General features: G+C 42.4%; 2 long non-coding RNA genes across 4 annotated transcripts in view; one reads left to right on the top strand and one right to left on the bottom strand.

The window, feature by feature from the left end:
• Positions 1 to 8,116, bottom strand: part of LOC109440865 (uncharacterized) — an 85,824-nt gene extending 77,708 nt beyond the window's left edge. For both annotated transcript variants that reach the window (XR_012498753.1, XR_012498754.1), the window contains exon 1: positions 8,011 to 8,116. This is a non-coding gene — a long non-coding RNA (uncharacterized LOC109440865). The remainder of the gene's footprint in view (positions 1 to 8,010) is intronic.
• Positions 207 to 13,624, top strand: LOC109440873 (uncharacterized). 2 transcript variants are annotated; one of them, XR_002136612.2, is made up of 5 exons: positions 207 to 326; positions 5,675 to 6,530; positions 7,832 to 8,490; positions 10,162 to 10,255; positions 11,330 to 13,624. It is a non-coding gene; the product is annotated as an uncharacterized LOC109440873 (long non-coding RNA). The 2 variants fall into 2 exon arrangements; XR_012498752.1 differs by having other exon boundaries at positions 7,832 to 9,781.
• The last annotated feature ends 10,414 nt before the right edge of the window (positions 13,625 to 24,038 follow it).

Raw genomic sequence — 24,038 nt, 5'->3', positions numbered from 1 at the left:
CAAAAGAGTCTAGCTTGAATACACCCACCAAACATCCATGGTGTGAGGCACCCCCCTTGGGAAGTGGCACAGAGCAGAAGAGGCCCAACATAAGAGGTGCCTGTTGACATGTGACATTTCCAGAATGGATGAAACCATGGGGGCAGGGGGAGTCTTTAGAAGAATGAATGCTTTGAAATACATACAAAACACAATGACGTCTTTGATACAGAAGTAACAAACATTAAAGTAGATTTACATTTTACTAATAAAGTCAATACTTTATTAATGGATTTATAGTAGACTTGTAGACATGAAAAGCCAAGGGTGGAAGTAGAAATTTTAATGTGAGTATCTTTTCCCAAATCATAATTTATTTTTCCATTTTCTTTTTGTTGTAATTAGGTCCATTTTTAGTTCCTACTGGTCATTTATATCAATGTTGTTTTTAATCAGTATTGGCAAAGGATTGTCTATTACAGTAGCCTTTAAAAACACAAAATACACTTTTGGTTTTATGAATTAACTCTGCTTTTTGTTTTCTATTTAATTCATTGGAGCTTTCATTTTTACTAATTATTTTTGTTTATTGTCTTTGGATTATTGTTGCTCCGTATCTAATTCATTGAGTTGACATCTCAAGTTATTTATTTTTAGACTTGGTATTTTCTAATTAATGGATCTAAGGATTTTACTTTCTGAATACCCACACTCCATCTGTTTTGATACATTGTGTTCTTGCATTTATTCTAATAATGTGTAATTTCCATTGTGATTGACTTTAACCCAATAATTAGAGGACTATGTTATTTAAATGACAGGTGCACAGATTTCATTTTTGCTATCATTTTCTTGATGATGTTTCATTTTATTGCATTATGTGAGTGAATGTGACATGAGGTATGATAGTCACATTTGAAAATGTATTGATATTTTATTTGTGACCAAACATACAGGCGATTGTGTTGATGTTCCATATGTGTTTGAGAGGGATTTGTAGTCTCTGTTTGTTCAGTATTATCGTATATTTTATAGTTCATCACCCTTGTTAATCATGCTATTTGTATCCTCTATATCTTTACTTGGTTGCCTTATTGCTCTGTCTTGTTGACCTTTTGAGAAGTAAGTTAAGGTCTCTATGATGTTGTATTTATCTATTTCTCCCACTAGGACTACTATCAATGTTTGCTTTATATATTTTCAAGTCTTTTGTTGTGTGCGTAATAGTTTGTGATTGTTATATGTCATCTTAACAGGGAGTTCCTTTCATCAACATAAAGTATTTCTCTACACTTTATTTGCTGTTATTGCTATACCTGTTTCCATTTTATTAGCCTTAACTGATACACATGTTTACATTTTTCCTTTTGCTTTCAATTTTTGTATCAGCTTTAGAAGTGCATCTTGCTAGAAAACTTCATGAAACTGGATTTTTTAAAATCCAATTTGAGAAGTATTTAACTCATTCAGAGTAGTGCTGATACGTTTAGAGTTATTCTAACAATGTCACATGTGCATGTCTCTGTGTGTATTCTATTTATCGTGCTTTGATTTGATTTTTACCCATTTTTCTGCCTTTTAGAAATTTTTTTGAGCTGTCTTCATTTGATTCCATTTTTTCTAATGTTTTGAAAGTTGTACCCTTTATTTCTATTTTTCTAGTGTTTACCTTTAAAATTTTAAAATCCCTTACATTTCTAGAATACCTACTAATGTTCAGAATCTATATTTACCCATAGCTCAAACTAAGAAAAAACTAACTGTCTATCATTCCCTCCTTCCCTCACCACCTCCATCCTGTTATCTCCCATGTTTGGTAGTATCTGAAATTTTTGTTCTGGTTTTTACTTTTTAAGTATTTTTACAATATAGCATTTACAAAATACTTTGCAAGTGTCACTAATTTCTTTTCATTTTAGTATGTCTTCCTTATAGATTCATTATTTTGTATTTGGTGAGATAGTTGTATGGGGAACGTCTCAATTTTATTCAGATATAATTTGAGAGGAAAGAATTACATGCTTTTATCCTACGTGTATTTAGAGTTATTTAAAAGTGTTTTAAAAGTGGTTTCATGAAGAAAGACATGTTACTTTTCCCCCCTATTATCACTTAGGAGTAAGTTTGGCTTTGTTTAACAAAAAGCTCACAAAATAGTAACTTAAAAACATCAAAATGTATTTTTCTCTCAAGCAAAAGAAAGCCCAGAGGGAATCAGCCCAGGTCTAGTGTGGTTACTGCACGGTCTCAGGAACTCAGACTTCTATCTTGTTACTTCACAGAACATGGCTTCTGCTCCCAAAGCACCTCATGGTTCAATATAGCTGCTGGGACTCCAGCCATTGCATCTCCATTGAGGCAGCAGGAAGGAAGAAACATAAAAAGAACAGGGTACCCCATCCTTTTAAGGAGACTTCCCAGAGCATAATAATTCTACTTGTGTTTATAAACTATACCCAGCTGCAAAGGAGGCTAAGAAATGAGTTCTTTTAACTGAATGGCTATGTGCTTACATTAGAGCACATCATAGTAAAATTTAAGAAGCGTAAGAATCAATAGAAGATCTTAAAAGCTTCCAGAGAGTGGAAAAGGATCACATTAAAAATAAAAGGTCACATTTAAATGATTCAGAATCAGAATATCTACAGCAAGACTGGAAGCTAAAAGACATAGGAACAATGCCTTGAAAATTCTGTGGGAAAAGGTTCTTGAACTGGGAATTCTATATCCAACCACACTCTTCCAGTGAGAGGGTTTTCCTCTTTCACTGGAGGCTACGGAATGATGCAATTTACCAAAAATGAAGAAGTAAACCAAGAAAAAGAAAGACATGGGATCCAGGAAACAAGAAGGGGGGTGCAAAAATTCCCAGGGTACCAGCTGATGGAATAGTTAACACATTTGAACTTATATTGAGAAGAAATTTTCATGTTTGCAGGAGAATTTGGGAATGGATTAGCAATTATGTACTAACAGGCATATAAACTAAGCAAACAAAAATGAAAACAAGTATTAATCCAGAGGGAACAAAAAAGGATTATAATTATAACACACTACATAATTTAGCTGTGAATAACATTTATATGCTCATACTGATATAAGCACCCAATAGTGATTTTAACCACAACTCATGATGAAGCTATTTTGGAGGATGAGGGAAGAATAAGTGTATGTGTTTGGTGAGGGAGAAAATGGGCAGCGAGAGCTAAAATCTAATTTTCCATAGTTGAAAGTCAATAGATAATTCTTAAAACTGAGAAATCAAGAAATAGCTCCACATACAAGAAATTGAGACATATAGAAGCAACTAACAGAAGAAATAGCTAAAACAGTTGAGCATTGCTGCTTTGGGGAGGAAAAATTCAGAATGCAGGAAGCCAGGGTAGCAAAATGCTCTCTCACATTATATTCCTAATAATACTTTTTGTCGAATAAATGTAGCAGTTTGTTAACAATATAAATCAAATAGATTTAAAGAAAAATATATTAATGCCAGACAATTTGGGATTACTTTTTCTTTGTTGGCAGGGGAGGTGATGGGGAAAGAAAGGAAGGCATCTTCCACACCAGCCAAATACAATAATTCTTCCAAAGAAGAATTGGAAAGCTGGTAAATGTTCTGAGTCCGTACTTGTCTGATAGGGCTTCATTTTGCCCTCACACTTGAATGATAATTTATGTTCAAAGCCATTTCCCCTTGGAGCTTTGAAAATATTGCTTCATTATTTTCTTGTATCCAATTTTGCTGATGAGGAGTATTGTATCAATCCAATTCTTGGCTAGGGGGTCGAATAGTGTCCCCCAAATATGTCCGTCCTAACTCCCAGCACCTCTGAGAGTGACGTTATTTGTGAAGAGGGTGTGTGTAGGTATAATTAAGTATCTTGAGATGCGATTTCTTTGGGTTGGGCTGTAAATCCGAAGACTAGTGTCCTTACAAGAAGAGAGAACATGGAGATCCGTGCCAAATGAAGACGCAGGCAGAGACTAGAGCGAAGGCCAATAGTTGCCAGGTGCCACCAGAGCCAGGAGACAGGCATGGAAGGAAAGATTCACCCTGCCAACACCTTGATTTTAGACTTCTGGCTTCCAGAATTGTGATCATTCCATTCCTGTTGTTCTAAGCCACTCAGTTTGTGGTACTTTGTTTTCTACCAGCCCTAGGAAACTCACACATGTGTCTGTCATGCTTTTTCTCTCTCTGAAGGTTTATAGGATTTCTCCCTGCATGTTTGGTGTTCTTAAATCTCACTGTGACCTGTCTATGTTTGGAGGGGGGGAGGGGTGTGAATACTGCTGGTCATGCACGAGCCCTTTTGAATCTGAGGACTTAAATCTTTCGTTGGTTCTGGAAACTTCTATCCATTCTTGAAGTATTGCCTCTCGTCCCTTATGCCTGTTTTCCCCTCTTGGTATTCTTTACTTATGAATCCTCTGTGCTCATTAGCTTTTCTTTCATGCTTCCTATCTCCTTACCTTTGCACTGTATTCCTGGAGAAATTCTTGCCTGATCTGTCAGCAATTATTCCTCCTCCATCTGTGCTCATTTTGCAATTCAGCCCATCAATTGTGAGATTTTTCTTTTTTTCCAACGAACAAAATTTTAATTTTCATGATTTCTAGCTGATTCTGACTATATGGATCCAAAAGCATCCATACCTTTGAGAGGATATTTTTTGGTTGAAAGAAAGTTATCGTGTGTCCTCAGAATGCCATCATCTGGTACCTTCTTCAGGACTTCATATTCTAATCAGAAGAGGAGTCCAGAACTTATCTTCTGGTCCTGACATTCACAGTTGTTAATTGTACCCTTACAAGGTATCAGGCAATTTACAGCACGTCATGTGCATCGTCTCATTCAATTCTCATAGCAGTCTATAAGGATGGCCATATCAATATCCCCATTTAATAGGTGGGCAAACTAAGGCAGGTAGAGATTACTTGCCTGTGGTCACAGTCGAGGTAGTCAGTAGTAGAGATGGAATTAGAATCTAGGCACAGCTGACTCCAGAATCTGGGCACTTGGCCACTCCGTAATTTTGCCTTACATTATGCTGCGTATTTCGCATCCCATTTCTAACTATCAGCGCGCATACTTGTTAAAGGATATTAGTGGAGAGCACTGGTTCTGAACCGGAAGTGACTCTGTTTCCTAGGGGACATTTGATAATGTCTGGAGACATTGTCACAATGGGGGAGAGAGGGAGGTGCTACTGGCATCTTATGTACAAAGGCCAGCGGTGCTGCGAAACGGGCTACAATGCACAGAACAGCCCCACAACACAGAGACCTGGCCCCAAGTGTCAGCGGTGCCAAGGGGTCCGGGACGCCCTGGCGCAGAGCATCTAAAACCTCTTCCAGTCCTGCGAGCCCGTGCATGACTGGTCAGTAATGTCACTGGTAAGTGCAGGAGTGCGTCCTAAAAAGACCTGAGTGGGTCCAGGCTCACCACCATCATGAGAGAATAAACTTGAAAGGTGACGAGGTAATGGACTTGTGTCCCTCCCATGCCAGAGAGCTGCAGTGGCACACCCATCTGTCCCAAGAGTCCCCAGCCTGGCGGACCTCAGACTCCATACAAGCCCTTAACACCAAGTTAACGTTCACTGGGTGAAGCCGTGAGACAGGATGTGTAGGCTGACCTACGAACATTGGCTTTTTCCCTTTGTTTCTTCTTTCTCTCCATTCCAAACAGGAAGCCGTGACCTGCTCAGCTTCTTAGCCCCCAGGACTCCTGCAGGGTGGAGAGCAGAAAGAGACCCAGGGAGAGGCGGCCAGGAATGGCAGTACCTAAGGGAGGCGGCCAGATCTGGGGCCAGCCGGCTGTGTGGTGTAGCTGCGGAGGCCAGCCCCTAGGCCTGCGGCATCCAGCCTTCACAAAGAACACGTGACCCCAACAGGCCTCCACAGCAGGGCAGCAGGGCATGCTCCAGGCAACCACCACAGCAACCTGGAGCAGGATGCACTGGATGCATGGCCCCGGGTCCCTGGGATGCTAGGGGTTCCACCCAGCTGTGTTCAGGCTAAGAGCCTGAAGCCCCATTCTACCCTGTCTGAACCACTACGCCAAGCAGTCACTTGGGAAAGAGCGAAGAAAAGAAGGAAGCTTTAGCAGAATGAGAAGGTGTCTGAGTCTGGCTCCTCACTCTATTGTTGGAGCCACTGTGGCCAATGCAATTCCAGAGCTGCTGGACACCTGGGGCCACCTGGGGCCCATTGCGGAAGCATCTTGCAGCCATCCCTGGCCCTGTGGCACCCATGGACTTATGAAAACTACCTGCCTGCATCCCCGTCCAGCCCCACCAGAGAGACTTCACCTTGTCAAAAAGAATGGACACAGATGAGGGGTGGGAAGCAGGGACAGTCCCCTTGGAGCATGTCCTGGGCACAGTTTCACTGGCTGCAGAGTGGTGGTGAGGTGAACCACCCCAACTTTCTCCTCCATTCTCCACCAAGGTCAGGAGGAGACACCAAGCCTGACTGGTTCCCAGTCCCAGCCTCACCCGAGTCCCTGGAGTGTGACAACCTCCCAGCAGCCAGCCTTCATCCAGGTAAGCCTCACTCTGGGCAGGAAAATGGAGGCAAGAAATTCTGGCTTATGAGACCCTGTTTCTGAACTCAAATCCCATTTCCCTATTGACCCACAGGAACCTTTTGGAGATCGTTAATCTTCATTTCTGATTGATTTTCTGTCAATATTTCCTTGCCTGGCCCCAACCTCAGTCTTTCCATCAAGTAGTTAATGAGCTGTAAACAAACCCTGGGGGCGGGGCGAGAGGGTTCCAAGAAGCCCTTTGAAGAATGAATCAACCTTGGGTGACACAAATTGGACCCTCTGGTTCCACCATGGGTAAGTTTAGTTTTTCTCACTTGAGGTCCACAGGACTGACAAGTGAGTATAGCACGCCCCTCCCCAAGGCAAAGTAAGTAGTAAGCCACTATGAAAGCAGTGCATTGAATAAACCCCAAATCTCTCTCCTCTGCCTCCCACCATCCAGAAGGAGTAACAAGTACAGGAGATGGCCCCACCCAGGAGCACAAAGTGTTATCAGTTTGCCTCCAGGCTGGGCCCGGTTCAGCTGGGATTGAGCCAGGAAGTCTGAAACCTGCCTTCCTGTGGGAGGGAGGGTTGGGGGGGTAGGGGGAGGGTTGTCTCCAGTGCAAGAGGGGACTCAGGGTTTGGAAGCTCCCAAAGATGACAGTGGCTGGAGGAGACAAGTTTGACTGCAAAATCTGGTCTTATGTCAGCCCTACGGACGTCACCCAAGACCTCTCACAGCAGGGGTCTCAGTTTCCTCATCTGTCAGATGGGGTGAATAACGCTTTTCCTGCCTACCTCCTAGGAGCCTTATAAGGATCTGGGCACACACAGGGTTTGGGAAAGTGTAGAGGTGTTACAGATATCAGAGAGGTGACATCCCGCCCTCGCCCAGTCGCTCTGGCCCCAACACCCCCCCCCCCCCACACACACACACACACCCTGGGGGGTCCCCATCTGTCCTCCCTAACTGCCAAGGCCCAGGAGTTTTTCTGCAGCCCGCCTGAATGTTAACACGCAGGGAAAACTTCAAGGAAAACATACAGCTGATAAAAATTTAATGCTATATGTAACAAAGCAGAATGAATATTTAATCCATGCTTTTATGCGAAACCACATAACCAACCGGCCCCACGCGGCGGCGAGGGTGGTGCGGCCCCTCCCTGCTCGACGCGCCCCGCGCCCGGCAGCGAAGCAGTTAAGATGCTGGCAACAAGCAGCTCCTAATAAACACTCGGCTAATTCTGTAGGAAAAGCACTAATTAGAAAAGCAATAATAATCGGTGTAATTGCTCTAAATTACCCTCCTAACAGAGAACGGCGCTCGGATCCGGAACGCAGCTGCCGCCGCCCAGCCCGGAGCCGCGCGCCCGCCGCCCCGCGCTCTGCTGCCCCCTGGTGGCCGCCGCGCGCCGGGCCGGCCTGGCCGCGAGAAGCCGCCGCGCCAACACCGACGCTCGGGCGCCCCCTAGTGTACACGCTGTCACACTGACCTGTGGACCGGCCCGAGGCCCGGAGAACTGAGGACTGCTTCTTCGGACTTTCTCCTCTGCTCTCTGCCTTTCTCCCAGAGGACTGCTGACAAGGAACGAACGTCACATTGGCCGGACCTCAAGGGAGAGAGAACAGGGTCCAAAAATAATGGAATACGTACACCTCTAAAGAGTCCTAGGGATTCGGTGTGGCGTGGATTTGGGGAATTGCTTTGGGAACTCAGTTGTAACAGACAAGCCCAAGTTAGGGGCCTTCCTCTAACATGGGAGCTCAGGATAAACAGGGGAGATGGAGCGCTCTGGGCAGAGGGCCAGGAAGCTTCTGAGAGCTTCTGAGAGCAAGCTTCCAGCCTTGCATGGCCTGAAATGAACAAGGGTGCAGTGTCATCCTGGTGGGTTTATGGAGCATTGACAGGATTTCTCACAGCATCACGCCCATCTCTGCCTAAGGTGCTCCTGTGGTCAGCCATCGTTTTCAGAGTGAGTTGGGGCCCTCAGCCCTTCCTGACCTACCTGTCAGTCCCTGGGGAATGTTTGAATGGGGACAGAACTAGGGCTCCTGCATGCTGCCCCCCTTAAAATAAGCAGCCCCAACCTTCACATTTACAGAGGTCTTTCAGCCTGGAAGCCACAGCCACATGTATAGTCTGGGAACCAGACTGTCTGGGTTCAAATCCTGGCTCTTCCTCTGACTCACTGTGTGACCATGGGCAAGTTTCTTAACTTCTCTGTGACTCCTTTTCCCCATCTGTAAAATGAGGGGGCTAATAATAGTAACCTATCTCAAAGGATTACTAGGAGAACTAATTGAATCAACACATGTAAAGTGCCTGGCGTGTAACATGTAAAGTGTTAGCTATTTATAGTATCTGATTTATATAATGGAATTCCACATACCATGCTTGAACAAAGACCAGAACATGTTTGAAAACCACTGGATTTAATGATCTCCAAGGTCTCTTCTGGCTTTGAAATTCTATGACTTTAAAATTACATCCTTCAGTTCCCTCATTTTCCCACCTCCAAGCCTTTGCACCTGCTGTTCTCTGCCAGATACACCATTTCCTCTTGTGTGTCTAGTGAGTCTCACTGTAACAGTTCCCTCTTCTGGGAAGCTTTCTCTCCTGCTCTAGACGGTGGTGGTCTGGGCCTCCTTCCCACTGGTTTCCAGCATACTTTCAATAGCACAGTCCCTATTCTCGCTTGTCCCAGTCGTCTGTTTCTTTGCCTTTCCCACAGGAAACCTGGGCACCTGGAAAGCACAGGGGGTCTACTCACCTCCTACACCTGGCCTAGAGTAGACCATTCCGTTGATGTATTCATTTTACAGATGAGGAAACTGAGGCACTGAGTCCTGGAGACTGAGACACACTGACTGGAAATAGCCAGTAAACCAAAGCTGGGAGGAGAAACGGGGACCCCGGGCTCCCAGGCCAGCTCTGCTGCCTTTCCTCTCAAGAGGACCTCACCATTTCAATTCCAAGGCATGCTTGGGCACCGCAGGTGGAGGGCATCTCCACTCAGGGATTGCTTAGAAGGGCCTCAGATGAGGGACCACAATCTGCACACAGAGAGGCAGTGTCATTTCTCAGGGGGTCTGTGTGCACCGTCTCACTTCGGAACCGTTGCAGAAGCTTCTCATTGGCCTCTGCTTCCACCTGTGCCCCAGCCGCTACCCCATCCCCCCCATAGCAGCCACAGTGACCTGGTAAACATGAGTCGAATCATGTCACTCTCCGTGCAAAACCTCAATGGTCCATCTCAGTCAGAGGTAAAGCTAAATCCTTCCAACTGCCCCCAAGGCCCTGCATGCCCAGACCCCAGCCTCATCCTCTCCCATCCTCCTCCCCACTCACTTTGTTCCAGCCACACTGGCCCACTTGATATTTACAAACACCCAGCACAGTCCTACCTCAGCCCTCCCTCTGCCTGCAATGCCTTTTCTCCCAGATAGTCACGCGGCTCTGTGTCTGCTTCTCCATTGCTGCTCAAATGCCCCTCCTTAGAGAAGCCTATCCTGACCACTATATCTAAAAGAACACCCTTTACCACCCCCTCACCCATCTTAGGTGCTGTTGTGTTTTTTGTGAGGCTTTTTTTTTGCATAACTTTTTTACTTGACATAATACATATCTATTTCTTTATATTTAGCTCCACCATTGGACTGGAGGCTTCATAAAAGCAGACACTTTGCCTTTCATTCACGCATGTATCTTCACACCTGAAATAGTACCTGCCATATAAGGTGAGTTCAGTAAATGTTTGATAAATGCTAAATTAATTAAACAGTCATAACGTCACCAAGAAATGAATTTCTAAGGGTGGAATTTCAGGCATTGCTATTGGACATGACGCAGGATGGGGCAGACAGTGAGTGCTAGAAACAATTTGTAGCATGATGGGCCTTCTTGATGTCTCTGTAAGTCCCTTCGTCTCCATCTTAAGGCAAGTGGTTAGCTTACCCCCTCACTAGAAAAGCATTCAGTGTACAGTCACCATTTTGTTGTTGGATGGTTTGTTTGGTGGTTTGTTTGACTGATTATCTGGTGATGAGGACCTGGGGGTACTCCCCACTTTTTTCACAGTGTGAGGTTCACTGAGACACACACAGGTGATAACACGCCTCTTCCCAATGTACTGTCCTGACGTTAGGTCCCAAGCCCCAATTGTTTCCGGCCCAGCCAAACGGAAAATTTAATTTCCAACTAATTAGCCCTGAATTTGGTGCCCCTCGTCAAGTTACGGGACTGCCCCACTCCCAAGAGAGGGGGGCTCCCCTCCCACATATGGCCAACATTTGACACTGCCTCTGTGGGGAGACAGACAAAGGCTCCCAGTCCAGCCATTGTCTCTGCTTGGAGTTCATGGGCAGACAGACACAAAAGCCGGATGAATTCTTCATGACCATCTGAAAGGGTGGCTCCTTCAGCCCCGCTGTCGTTGGCCACAGGCGGCCTTTGAACAGGGAGCAGGACATTGTCCTCTCAACCAACCAGTTTCCTTTCTTGACTCTTTGAACAGGGCTCCCTGAATTTCCTGTGCCCAGCCTCCTCCCCTTGGAGATGCTAACCATGCGGTTTAGCTGAAATCAGAACCCCCACCGCCAGGTCAAGGCAAGGTCACCCCAGCATCTAGGAAATTCCTCTCCCTTCCACCCACAGCACCTGCAACTGTGCAAGCCTTCCGGGGATCCCCAGGCTAGACCCTGGTTCTTGACAGGGCTATCCCCTTTCCTGCTCCAGAAAGGGTCTCTAGGGAGAGATCTGCCCCTCCTGCCACGAAGGAAGCACCCTCCCCAAGTTTCCTCTCCATACCCCAGGACTCCCAGGCTGGCCTGGTTCTGACACTGGAAGCGGCCGCACTACGCCACGGCGCCCTCTGCTGGTGGATCCCAGGCGATGTGAGGACTGTAGATTTCACTCCCTGTGCTGACTCCCAGAGCGTCCAAATCAACGTCTTCTGCCCTCAAGTCCCTCCCTCACCAAAGAAGTCTTCCAAGGGAAGAGGCAGCAGTCCTCTCGCCAAGTCCCTTCTGCAGAAATAAATGGAAGGAGAGGAAGGAGGCTGAAGCCTGGGGGAGGGGCTGGATTTGAGTTAATGAGCTATGTACTTTCTTTCTCCTATAATCCACAGCATTTGATGCAGCAGCCAATTTAACTTCGCTGTGGGATAATTTGTCATGAGGTTGTTAGGATAGAGAAACAGGGTGGGATGAGGAAGGGTGGGCAAGGCAGAAACGACAGAACAGGGGCTGTCCCAAGCTCTTCCTAGCAATAGTCCCAGGGGAAGCACATTCCATGCACCAGGAGCCCAAGGAGAGAAGTGCTCAGATAGGGTCAGGGAGGCCGGTAAGGGCACAGCCACTGCCTGTGAGAGTCCTGGGCTGGGCAGAGGAGCTTTAACCTCTCCTTTGAGGGCAGGGCTGTGTGTGTCCCTCTCCAGGACCTGGGACCCAGGGTGCTTCACACAGATTGATTGGATCTGTATAATCCAGGGGTCTATGAATGAACTGACTGATTGGATCCATGGCTAAATGAGTGAGCTCCACTGCAAAACTACTTTGCATTTCAGAATGTGACAGAACCAGGGCATTTTGGCCTCATTTCTATGTGCCTGCCTCCTGCTTTCCTTAGCCAAAAATCAGGGGACATCAGAGTTAGATCACTAGATGGTAACTCATTTACAGATAAGTTGGGTGACCACGGGTCCTGGTTTGCCGGGACAGCTATCCCAGTTTCCAGCTGCTGTCCCAGGGTAATTGCTAATAATATTCCCTTTCAGTAACAAGATCATCCTGGTGTGGACAATAAACTATATGGTTACCCTGCAGAAAAGGAAACAGGCCGCGATGCAGTCACTGCCCTCAGCGAGGCTGTGGTTGTGCTCAGGTCTCCTGATGTCCTGTGTTCTTCCTGCTAAACGGAACCACTGCCAAGCAGCTGGCACTCAAGTCCACAAAACTGGACCCCATCTGCCCACTGGCACATCCCACCTTCCCTCCCTGACCAGGGCAGCCTGCAGGGACCCACCCACATCTAAGCTCTACCATCCCAATCCTGGGCATAGCACTGACCTTGGTTCTCCACCAAAATGTGACCAGGCCAGAGAGGAGAGTATGCATGGAAGAGTGTGGAAGAGGAGGTTAGACAGCTACCAGGGGCCAGCCAGATGGCCGGGGTCTGGAATCAGTCACTACACAGTTCTCTCCTGGGACACGAAACTCAACAGTGTGGTTCCAACTGGGAGATGGGGAACCATACATCTGGATGGGACTGGCACGAAAAGGTCGGTTTGACCATTTGCATTCTGTGGTCCTGAGCTGGTGGAGAAAGGCCAGGCTCTCTCTAGTAAGAACCTTACAGATTACTTTTCTCATAGCCTGTGGCCCTGGCTTGTTTCCATCCTCCCACTGTGGGCTGCAGACCCACTCTCGGTCCCTCTGCCATCTGGTCCATGCATTTTTCTGATGGCCTGCTTTCTAGGAGGCAACATCAGGCACCAGCTGGGGTGGTAGATTCTCTCTCCTCCCTTCTCTTCTCAGGAGGTGTGGAGTCCTGCTCCTTCATCGCCACAGCCTTTTCACTTCTGAAAAAACTATGCTCCTTTCTCAGTGTCAGGAGTTGCCTGTCCAAGCCCACCTCTTGCAGGCTCAAGGGCCAGCTACTGTCCACTCTCTGGAATGTAGCACCACCTAGTGGCAAACTGAAGCCTGACAGCGTCACAGTGAAATTTCAACGAGTCAACAAACCTTTATCAAACATCAAGCAAATACAAGGCATTATGCCAGGCCATCGTGGGTGGACAGAAGGTCAAAAAGAAAAGAAAAGGCAAACAAATAAACAAAAAAAACCTAAAACATGCTCCCTGAACTTGAAGGCACCTGCTTTTGAGCATAAGCTTCTGAGTCAAACCACCTAGCGTTCAAACCCTGGCTCCAGCACTTACCAGCTGTGCTATCCTGGGCACAGCATTTAACCCCTGTAAACTCCAATGTCCCTCTTTTGTAACATGGGAATAGTAAATGTATCCTTCTCAAAGGGATGTTGTGAAGATGAACTGAGCTGAAGGATTAAAACACTTAGCGCCGTGTTTGGCAGACAGTAAATGATTTTTTTTTTAATGGATGCTATTATTATTGCGATAACAAAATGACTAATTCAGGCTACATGTTGTAAGAATTCAGGGAAAGGTCAATCCAATTACGAATTGGGAGTATGACAGAGCACTTAACAGACTAGATAAAGACCTGATGTCTATGCCCATGAACAAGTCGGTAAACCTCTTTGAAGCCCCATCTCTACGTGAGGATAACACAAGTACCTGAAGGTAGAGAACTTGGGCAGACAATCCATGGGGTAACATCTTTCAGTGATTAACATCTACTGCGTACCTGCTATGTGCCAGGCTTTGGGGATTCCGACATGAAAACATATAGTCGCTGACCTCAAAATTGCACTCTGGCTCACGTCACAGAGAGAAGAGGTGGTGGGCTTCCTTGCATTTCCACCCCAGTCCCCACACAAAATGGAGAAGGCAAAGGTGAGGGCCACTGATTAGTACTGTGCTCTCAGCAGGCAGAATCCCCAGGATCGCACCCCCAAAAAGGGCCAGGTATTTGCGGGAAGTGGCAGGCCATCATTAGATCACAGGGCCCATCATTCCTCCCAGGCTGCTCCTCTGCGAGGCCTCAGCCAGCCTTGAACCCTCCAGAACCAACAATACCTGGAATATAACGTTCATGAGAGCAAGGGTCCAGTCCATCTTGTTCACCAATGGGGCCAGCAAAACGTCCAGTGCCTGGATAGAAGAACATTCAAAAATATTTATTGAGAGGATGAATTAATTCACTAAAGTTTTAAGAAGGTAATTCATTGTAGGACCCTTCCTCAGGCCTGCCAACAGCACATGAGACTTTTCACAACAATTCCAGACCTCACTGTCTCCATCTAGAAAGTGTAGTACACTCACAACCGGTACTGCGTATTTTTAATATACCTGACTAAACATTTAATCTGTCTCCTTTTTGTCCCCAAGTTAAATAAGTTCTTTGATGGGCAGAGACTTTCTCATATATGCTTAATTTACAGTTCATGAATTTCCCACCATGGCTGCACCCTGGACTCGTGCTAACCTTATTTTTCAGAGGCCTTCAGACATGAAATGCTTGTGTCAAAAGAGAATAAACTTGGTGGTTCTTTGAGTGAGGGTCCTCTGTCCAGACCTCCTAACATCCTCATAAAATGATGAGATAAGACAAGATTGAAAAAGATCTGGAAATTTTAGAATCATGAGCAGAAACTAATAACATAAATGTAAAATACTGAATATATGTTTAATATATTTCATGGTCACAACACTAATGGTAAAAGCACAAAGGTAGAGAACACAGTTGCCAGTAATTCATGGGGAAAGAAAAGCATGTTTTTATTGTTCAATAAGATACAGACAAGATGTAGAATTTCAGGAAAGAATCAGAAAAAATATTTAAAAATTTTTAAATGAAAATTCTAGAACTGAAAAATAAAATAACCCAAATTAGGAATTTAATGAATGGGTTTAACAACTGATGAGACAAAGGTGAAAAAAAATTTAGTTTAAAAAAAAAAGTCAGGAAAAAATCATCAGAATGAATCATGGAGAGAGAAAGAGGATAGAAAACCCAGAAGAGCATAAGAGAAATAAGGTATAGAATGAGAAAGTCATTACATGCAATTGGAATCCCAGAGAAAAGAGGATGGAGCAAAAGCAATATTTGAAGAGAAAATGGTTGACACTTTTTAAAAATCAATGAAAGATTTAAAACCATATAGTAAAACTGGTGAAAAACAAACAAAAGGATAAAAATCTTTAAAGGGGGCTAAAAGGAAAAGGAAGATTATCTTTAAAGGACCTCTTAATAGAAAAATCAAAGCAGAAGACTATGGGAGAACATCTTCTAACAGTTTGAGGAAATAACTGCCAACCTAGAATTCTGTACCCAGCAGAAAATTTCCTCTAAGAATTAAAGTGAAATAAAAATATATTCACACATATAAAAACTGAGAGAAGTTCATCAAATCAGACCCAATCTAAGGGAAATACTGAAGAGTATTCTTTAGTCAGAAGGAAAAGAATAAAGTGTGAGGAATCACTCTACCCGATGTAAGATTTACTATATTGATTGATACAGTAATCAAAAGAGTGTGTGGTATTTGGAGAGGAATGGACACACAGATCAATGGAACACAACAGAGAACCCAGAAATAGACCCATGCAAAATGACTAATTGGTTTTAACAAAGGTGCCAAATCAATTCAATGGAGAAAGCATGGTCTTTTTAACAAATGATGCTGGAGTAATTGGACATCCATAAGCCACAAGAAAAGAACCTCAAGGAAGGCTCCCATACTCTTTTTGCGTAGCCACTGTCACCCTGATCCCCACATCAGACAAAGATTACAAAAAAAGAAAACTACAGGCCGATATCCCTAATGAACATAGATGCAAAAATCCTCAACAAAATATTAGCAAACAGAATTCAACAATACATTAAAAAAGTCATACACCATGATCAAGTGGGATTCATCCCTAGTATGCAAGGTTGGTTTACTACCTGCAAATCAATTAATGTGATACACCACATTAGCAAAATGAAAAGTAAAAATCATGTGGTCATATCAATAGATGCAGAAAAAGCATTTGACAAAATCCAGCAGCCACTTATGATAAAACTCTCAAGAAAGTGGAAATAGAGGAATCATATCTCAACATAATAAAGGCCATATGTAATAAACCCACAGCTAACATCATACTCAATGTGGAAAAGATAAAACCATTCCCCTTAAGATCAGGAACAAGACAAGGTTGCCCACTTTCTCCACTTTTATTCAACATAGTTCTGGAAATTCTAGCCACAGCAATCAGACAAGAAAAAGAAATAAAAGGCATCCAAATTGGTGAGGAAGTAAAATTGTCATTATATGCAGATGACATGATACAATGTATAGAGAACCCCAAAAACGCCACCAAAAAAAATATTAGAACTGATAAGTGAATTTAGTAAAGTAGAAGGATACAAAATTCAGGAATCAGTTGCATTTGTATATGCCAATAATAAAATATCAGAAGTAGAAATTAAGAAAACAGTCCCATTTACAATTGCTTCGAAGTCTATAAAATACCTAGGAATAAATTTAACAAAGAAGTAAAAGACCTGTACTCAGAAAATTATACGACACTGAAGAGAGAAATTAAAGAAGATACAAATAGATGGAAATACATACCATGCTCGTGGATAGGAAGAATTAATATAGTTAAAATGCCTATACTGCCTAAGGCAATATACAGATTCAACGCAATTCCTATCAAACTAGCAAGGACAGTTTTTCCAGAAATAGAACATATAATCCTAAAATGTATATGGAACCATAAAACACCTCGAATAGCTACAGCAGTCTTGAGAAATAAGAACAAAGTGGGAGGCATCACAATACCTGACATCAAATCATACTATAAGGCTATAGTAATCAAAATAGCATGGTACTGGCATAAAAACAGACACAGATCAATGGAACAGGATAACCCAGAAATAAATCCATGCCTATGTAGTTATTTAATCTACGACAATGAAAGCAAGAAATTACATTGGGTAAAGACAGTCTATTCAATAAATAGTGCTGGGAAACTTGGACAGACACACACAAAAAAATGAAGCTGGACCATCTCCTTACACCATGTACAAGAATAAATTCAAAATGGGTTAAAGACTTAAGTGTAAAATCTGAAACCATAAAACTCCTAGAAGAAAATATAGGAAGAAAATTTGCAGACATTACCCTTAGTAATATTTTTACTGATATATCCCTTCAGGCAAGGGAAGTAAGAGAAAAAATAAACATATGGGATTACATCAAACTAAGGGGTTAATATCCAAAATTTATTAAAAAAACTCATTCAACTCAACACCAAGAAAACAAACAACCCAATTAAAAAATAGGCAGAGGACATGAAGAAACATTTTTCTAAAGAGGATATACAGATGGCAAACAGACATGAAAAAGTGCTCAACCTCACTAATCATTAGAGATATGCAAATAAAAACCACAATGAGATACCTCCTCACCCCAGTCAGAATGGCTATCATCAATAAATCAACAAACAGCATGTGTTGGCGCAGATGTGGAGAAAAGGGATCCCTTGTGCTTTGCTGGTAGGATTGCAGACTGGTGCAGCCACTATGGAAATCAGCATGGAGGTATCTCAAAAAACTGAAAATGGAACTACCTTATGACCTAGCAATTCCACTCCTACATAGGTATCTATCCAGAGAAATCCAAAACACTAATTTGAAAAAATTTATGCACCTCTATGTTTATTGTAGCACTATACACAATAGCCAAGACATAGAAACAACTGAAATGCCCATCGGTAGATGACTGGATTAAGAAACTGTGGTACATTTATACAATGGAGTATTACTTGGCCATAAAGAAGAATGAAATCTGACCATTTGCAAAGATATGGATGGACCTAGAGAACATTATGGTAAATGAAATAGTTAGACGGAGAAAGACAAATACCATATTTTCTCACTTATATGTGGAATCTAAAGAATAGAATAAATGAACAAACTAATCAGAAACAGCCTCAGAGACATAGAGGAAAAACAGCATTGCTAGATAGGAGGGGGGTGGGGATAAGGGGGAAGGTGAGGGGATTAGAAAGCACAATCAGTAACCACAAAATTGCCATGGGGATACGAAAGACAGTTTGGGGAATGTAATCAATAATGTTGTAAAGATTTTGTAGGGTATCTGATGGACACTTGTCTTATTAGGGAGACCACCTCAGGGAAGATATAGATGCCTGATCACTGACTGTACACCTGAAGATGAAGCTGAAGCTGAACAATAATGAATGTCAACTATGTGTGTGTGTGTGTGTGTGTGTGTGTGTGTGTGTATATATATATATATATATACACATATATATATACACACACACATATATATGTATATATATAAAATTTCCCCCCACAGGATGTGGAGTACAGCATAAGGAATAGAGTCAGTGGAACTATAACAACTATATACGATGTCAAAGGGGTAGTAGATTGGGGGAGTGGGGTTATCACTATGTGAGGGGTATAAATGTCTATTACATTGTTTTATACACTTGAAACTAAAAAAAAAAACAAAACAAAAAAAACAAAGAACTTCAACCTAAACCTCATACTTTATACAAAAATTATTTCAAAATTGATCACTGACTTAGATGAAAAATATAAAACTTTTATAAGAAAACATAGGAGAAAATCTTCAGGCCACAGGTCTAGGAGAAATGTTCGTAGACATGACATCAGAAGCGTGAGTCATGAAAGAAAAAATGATAAATTGGACTTCATCAAAATGAAAACCTTTGCTATATGAAAGATTCTGTTAAGAGGCTGAAAATATAAGTAGCAAGCTGAGAGAAAATATTTGCAAACCACATATCTGACAAAAGATGTACAAAAAAACCTCTCAAAATTCAACATTAAAAAACAACCAATCTATAAACATTAAAAACAAACAAACAAACAATCCAATTAGAAATTGACCAAAGACATGAAGGAAATTTCATTGAAGAGAATATATGGATGGCAAATAAGCGCATGAAAAGATGTTCAACATCATTAGGGAAATGCAAATTAAAACCACAACAAGTTATCATCACATACCTATCAGAATGTCTAACATAACAAACTGTGATAGCATCAAATGCTGAAGGACGCAGAGATACTGGATCTCTCATACATTGCTGGTGAAGATGTAAAATGGTACAGCCAGTCTAGAAAATAGTTTGTCGGTTTAATAAACTAAACATGTGACTACCATACAATCCATCAGTAGCATTCCTGGCCATTTATATCAGAGAAATGAATACTGATATTCACACAAATGCACGTACATGTTTGTAGGAAGTTTACTTAAACTAACCCAAAACTGGAAACACAAATGTCCTTCCATGAAGAAATGGTTAAACAAACTGTGGTACATCCATATCTTGGAACACTACTCAATAATAGAAAGGAGTGAACAATTGCTAATGCACACCTTGAACATATCACAAAGGAATTATGCACTATAGAAAAAAAAATGCCTATCTCAAGAGATTACCTACTCTATGATTCCATTTATACAACATTCCCCAAATAAAATTATAGAGAACAGATTCGTAGTTGTCAGGGGGTTAGGGATGGTGGGGAATGGGGGTAAGAGTGACAATAAAAGGTAGCACAAGGGAAATCTTTGAGGTGATGGGCTAATTCTGTATATTGTGGTGGTAGATACACAAATCTATATGTACGATAAAGTAACATAGAATTTCATACACATATACATACACACAAACTAGTTCATATAAACGTGATGAAATCTCAATAAACTCTGGATTAAACCAATGTCAATTTCCTGCTTTTGGTGTTGTATGATAGTTATATAACATATCACAATTGGGGGAAACTGGGTGAAGGGTAACTGAAACCTCTCTATTGTTTTTGCAACTTCCTGTGAATATATAATTATTTCAAAATTAAAAGTTAAATTTTTTTAAATGGGCAAAAGCCTTGGAAAAAACTTCACAAAAAAACATATATAAATGGCATATAAGCACATGAAAAGAAAATCAATGTCACTAGTCATCAGGGAAATGCAAATTAAAACTACTATGAGATAACACCTCACACCACTGGAACAATTAAAATTCAATAGACATGTGGACAAAATACTGAGCCACTGGAACTTTTTAACCTATTTGGTGAGTATGTAAAATGGTGCAACTATTTTGGAAAACAGCTTAGCAGTTTCTTATAAAGTAAAATATACACCTATTCTATAGCTCAGAGACTCCACTCATAGGTATATACCCAACAGAAATGGAAACATGCCGCTACAAAAAGACTTGCAGGAGAATGTTCATTTGGCTATTGATAATAGCCAAAAACTGGAAACAATCTAAATGTCCATCAAAGGAGAACATATAGAGAAAAATGTGGTATATTCATGCAATGAAATACTACTCAGCAATAAAAAAGAATAAACACATAATAGAATGAATGAATCTCAAAACTGTCACGCTGTGTGAAAGAAGCCAGATAAAGAAGAACGTGTTCTGTATGGTGTCATTTATATGAAATTATAGAACAGACAAAATTAAGCACTGGTGATAGATATTGAATAGTAGTTGCCTTGAGTAGAAGAGCAGAGGGATGGAGCTGGATTGATTGGAAAGGAGCATGAAGAACTCACAGAAATGATATAAATATTCTATATGTTAATTGAATTACCAGTTATATGGGTGTATACTTTTGCCCAACTCATTAAACTACACTCAAAATCTGACAATTTATTGTATGTAAATTCTAGCTCAATTTAAAAAATAGAACCAAATTATGCTGAGTATGTTTCTAACCAAAATTAAGCTAGAAACTAGTAATAAAAATATAACTGGAAAGTCCCCACATGCATGAAAATTAAAGAAATACATTTCTAAAATACCTATGTGTCAAAGAAAATAATTACAATGGAAATTTGGTAATATTTTTAACTCAATGATAATAAAATGCTAAATACCAGAACTTGCTGGATGTTGCTAAAACACCAGAGGGAAATGTAACAGGCTTAAATGCATTTATTACCAAAAAAAAAAGAAAGAAAAGATTTAAAAAATTCATCTTGAGAATTCAGAAAATAACAAAGAAAACCCCAAAACAAGATTTAGAGCAGAAATTAACTTAATAAAAATATATAAAATATAGACGATAAAGCTAAAAATTGGTTCTTTAAAAAGAAAAACTAAGTTGATAACCCTTGGGACTAATCAAGATGAATCAAGAATAAAGAGAGAAGGAACAAATAACCAAAATAAGGAACGAATAGACGATCATGACAGATCCTACCCATATTAAAAAGGTCAAAACAGTATAATATGAACAATTTTGTGCCAATATATTTTAAAGTTCAGAAGAAATGAATAAATTCTTAGTAGCATGCAACTACTAAAACTGACTCAGGAAGAAATAGGAAACCTGAGTAGTCCTACGACTATTGGAATAACTAAATCTATCATTTAAAACCTTCACATAAAGGAAATATCAGGTTCAAGTGGCTTTACCAGCAAATTTAACTAAAACATTGGAAAAATATGATATAAATGTATTAGTTTTCTATTGCTGTGTAACAAATTACCACAAACATAGCAACTTAAAACAACACCCACAGGGGGTGGCCAGTTAGCTCAGTTGGTTAGAGCACGATGCTTGTAACACCAGGGTTGCCGGTTCGATCCCCACATGGGCCACTGTGAGCTGTGCCCTCCACAACTAGATTGAAACAACTACTTGACTTGGAGCTGATGGGTCCTGGAAAAACACACTTAAAAAAATGAAAGTTAAAAAAAAAAAAAACACATCCATTTATTATCTCACAATTTCCATGAGTCAGGAGTCCAGGCACACACAGCTTAGCAGCCATTGCTCAGGGTCTTACAAGGCTGCAATCCAGGTGTCAGCAGGGCTGCAGTCCCATCAGATGCTTGACGGGGGAAAATCTGCTTCTGGGCTCCTTCAGATTATCAACAAAATTCATCTTCTTATACCTGTAGGACAAGGTCCCCATTTTCCTGCTGCCTCTCAGCATTTAGAGCTTTTCCACAGTTCCCTGCCATGTGACCCTCTCCACAGACAGTTCATACGTGAGTTTTTGCTTCTTTAGCACCAGCAGGGAAGTCTCTTCTGTCTGCTAGGAAAGAGTCCTATATAAAGAACCGTAATTGTGGAAGTGACTGGCTCCACAACTGTCTAGCTCTGTGGTCTTAGGCAAGTCACGTCACCTCTCTTGGCCTCAGTTTCCTCATCTGTGAGTTGGGTGTAAACAGTGCCTGCCTCTCAGGATGGAAGCTGGGTGAAGAAGTTGATTCAAGGGAAGCCCTCCGAGGTACACAAGTCTTAGGCTTTATTCTCAAGTCTGGCCAGGGTTCCTCAGTCCTTCCATCTCCATTTAAACCAGAAACTCCTTCCTCTCCACCCAAGGCTACTCTTGGTACACCCTCCACCCAGACCAGACCCAGACTCACTTGGTGTCCGACTGGATACTCATAGGAGCTCCCACAGGGGCTCAAGGGAACAAGCACAGAGCGGGTGAAGAGGAGGGGATCCAACCAGCTAGTCCCTCCCTTCCAGCCTTGGACCAGTACTATTCTAACTTCCTTGGGAGAGAAGGTAGCTGCACCAGATTCCAGAACGTCCTTCTAAATCCTTTCCTAGGACTTGTCCAGACTAGAAGTTGGCCCAAGGTTCTTCCTATTGCCCAAAGGATGCTACGCACCCCAGCACCACCAGGTGGCCCCCAGGAATCAGCCATCTCTTGTATCTCCACTGCTGGGGCTCGCTCCTGAGACAATATATTATTTCAAAAGTGCAGAGCCCTGAAGCGGAGGGATCTCAATAGAGATAATCCAGAGCAACCTCCTGAACCTTTTGGAGACCACAGACCTCTATAAGAATCTGACAAAAACTGCTGACCCTCTCCCCAGAAAAATGACTCAGCACATATACTCAATATTGTCGTACAGCTTCAAAGCATTCTTGGACCTCCCCCACCCGCTCCAAACGCATCTATGGATCCTGTAGAATTTTCATAACTCAGCATCGGAATCCTGCCCTAATCTAGGCCACCTCCCTCCTTGTCTAGATGATAAACAAGCCCCACTGCCTCCTCTCCTTGTGGTCAGACCCACGCCCATATTTGTCCTGGTGAAATGTGGGTAAACTGCTGCACCAATGGAGCCAAAAAAGAAAGTCACCAAAGATTAGTTTGTTTGAAGGGAGGGGCATATAAAAGTGGGAAGGACTTGATGGATTGGGGGATTGTGGACTGATTGTCTATGAGCCTCAGACCTGGACTTTTTTTGTGTTTTTTTAAATTAATAAGTGATGCTCCTTTACCCAAAAGAAATCATGGCCCCCACTAACACCTGCATATAAGGCACAGAGGGGGTGGTGTATTAGAGAGGAATGGAAAAGAAAACGAGGCAGAGCTTAGGACCTAAGAGAGACTCCCCTCTTCTTGGTACCCTGGGGCCTACTCCGTCTTCTTAAAGAGCAGGCACTGAGCGGAGTTAAGACTTGAGTTCCTAACATGACAGTCGTCTCCGGGGTGACAGCTATGCACCAGGCACTGGGGATGCAACAGTGGCCATCGAGATGGACACAGTCCCTGTCTTACAACCTAGTGAGGAAAATATGCTAGAAAATAATTACACCCCAAGTTAATCACAGTTGGGACACAGAAGCCAAGGAATATCATGCCTGGGGAATTTTTAAGGAGGTGGGGGTCAGAAGGAAAGGAGAGGAAGGGAGAACAGCTCCTTTGAGGAAGTGATATTGAAGCTGAGCTCAGCAGGGAGAATAGGAGGAAGTTTGGGGGACAAAAAGGGAAGGACAGAGAATTCAGGCAGAAGGAACAACAAGCGTGAAGGTGAGAGCAGGTAGGAAGGAGTGTGGCTGATGG

Source organism: Rhinolophus sinicus, linkage group LG09 (genome assembly GCF_036562045.2).
Source record: "Rhinolophus sinicus isolate RSC01 linkage group LG09, ASM3656204v1, whole genome shotgun sequence".
NCBI classification, from domain to species: Eukaryota; Metazoa; Chordata; class Mammalia; order Chiroptera; family Rhinolophidae; genus Rhinolophus; species Rhinolophus sinicus.
Note: the sequence above shows the minus strand (reverse complement) of the source record. Positions and strands in the feature narration are given on the sequence as shown.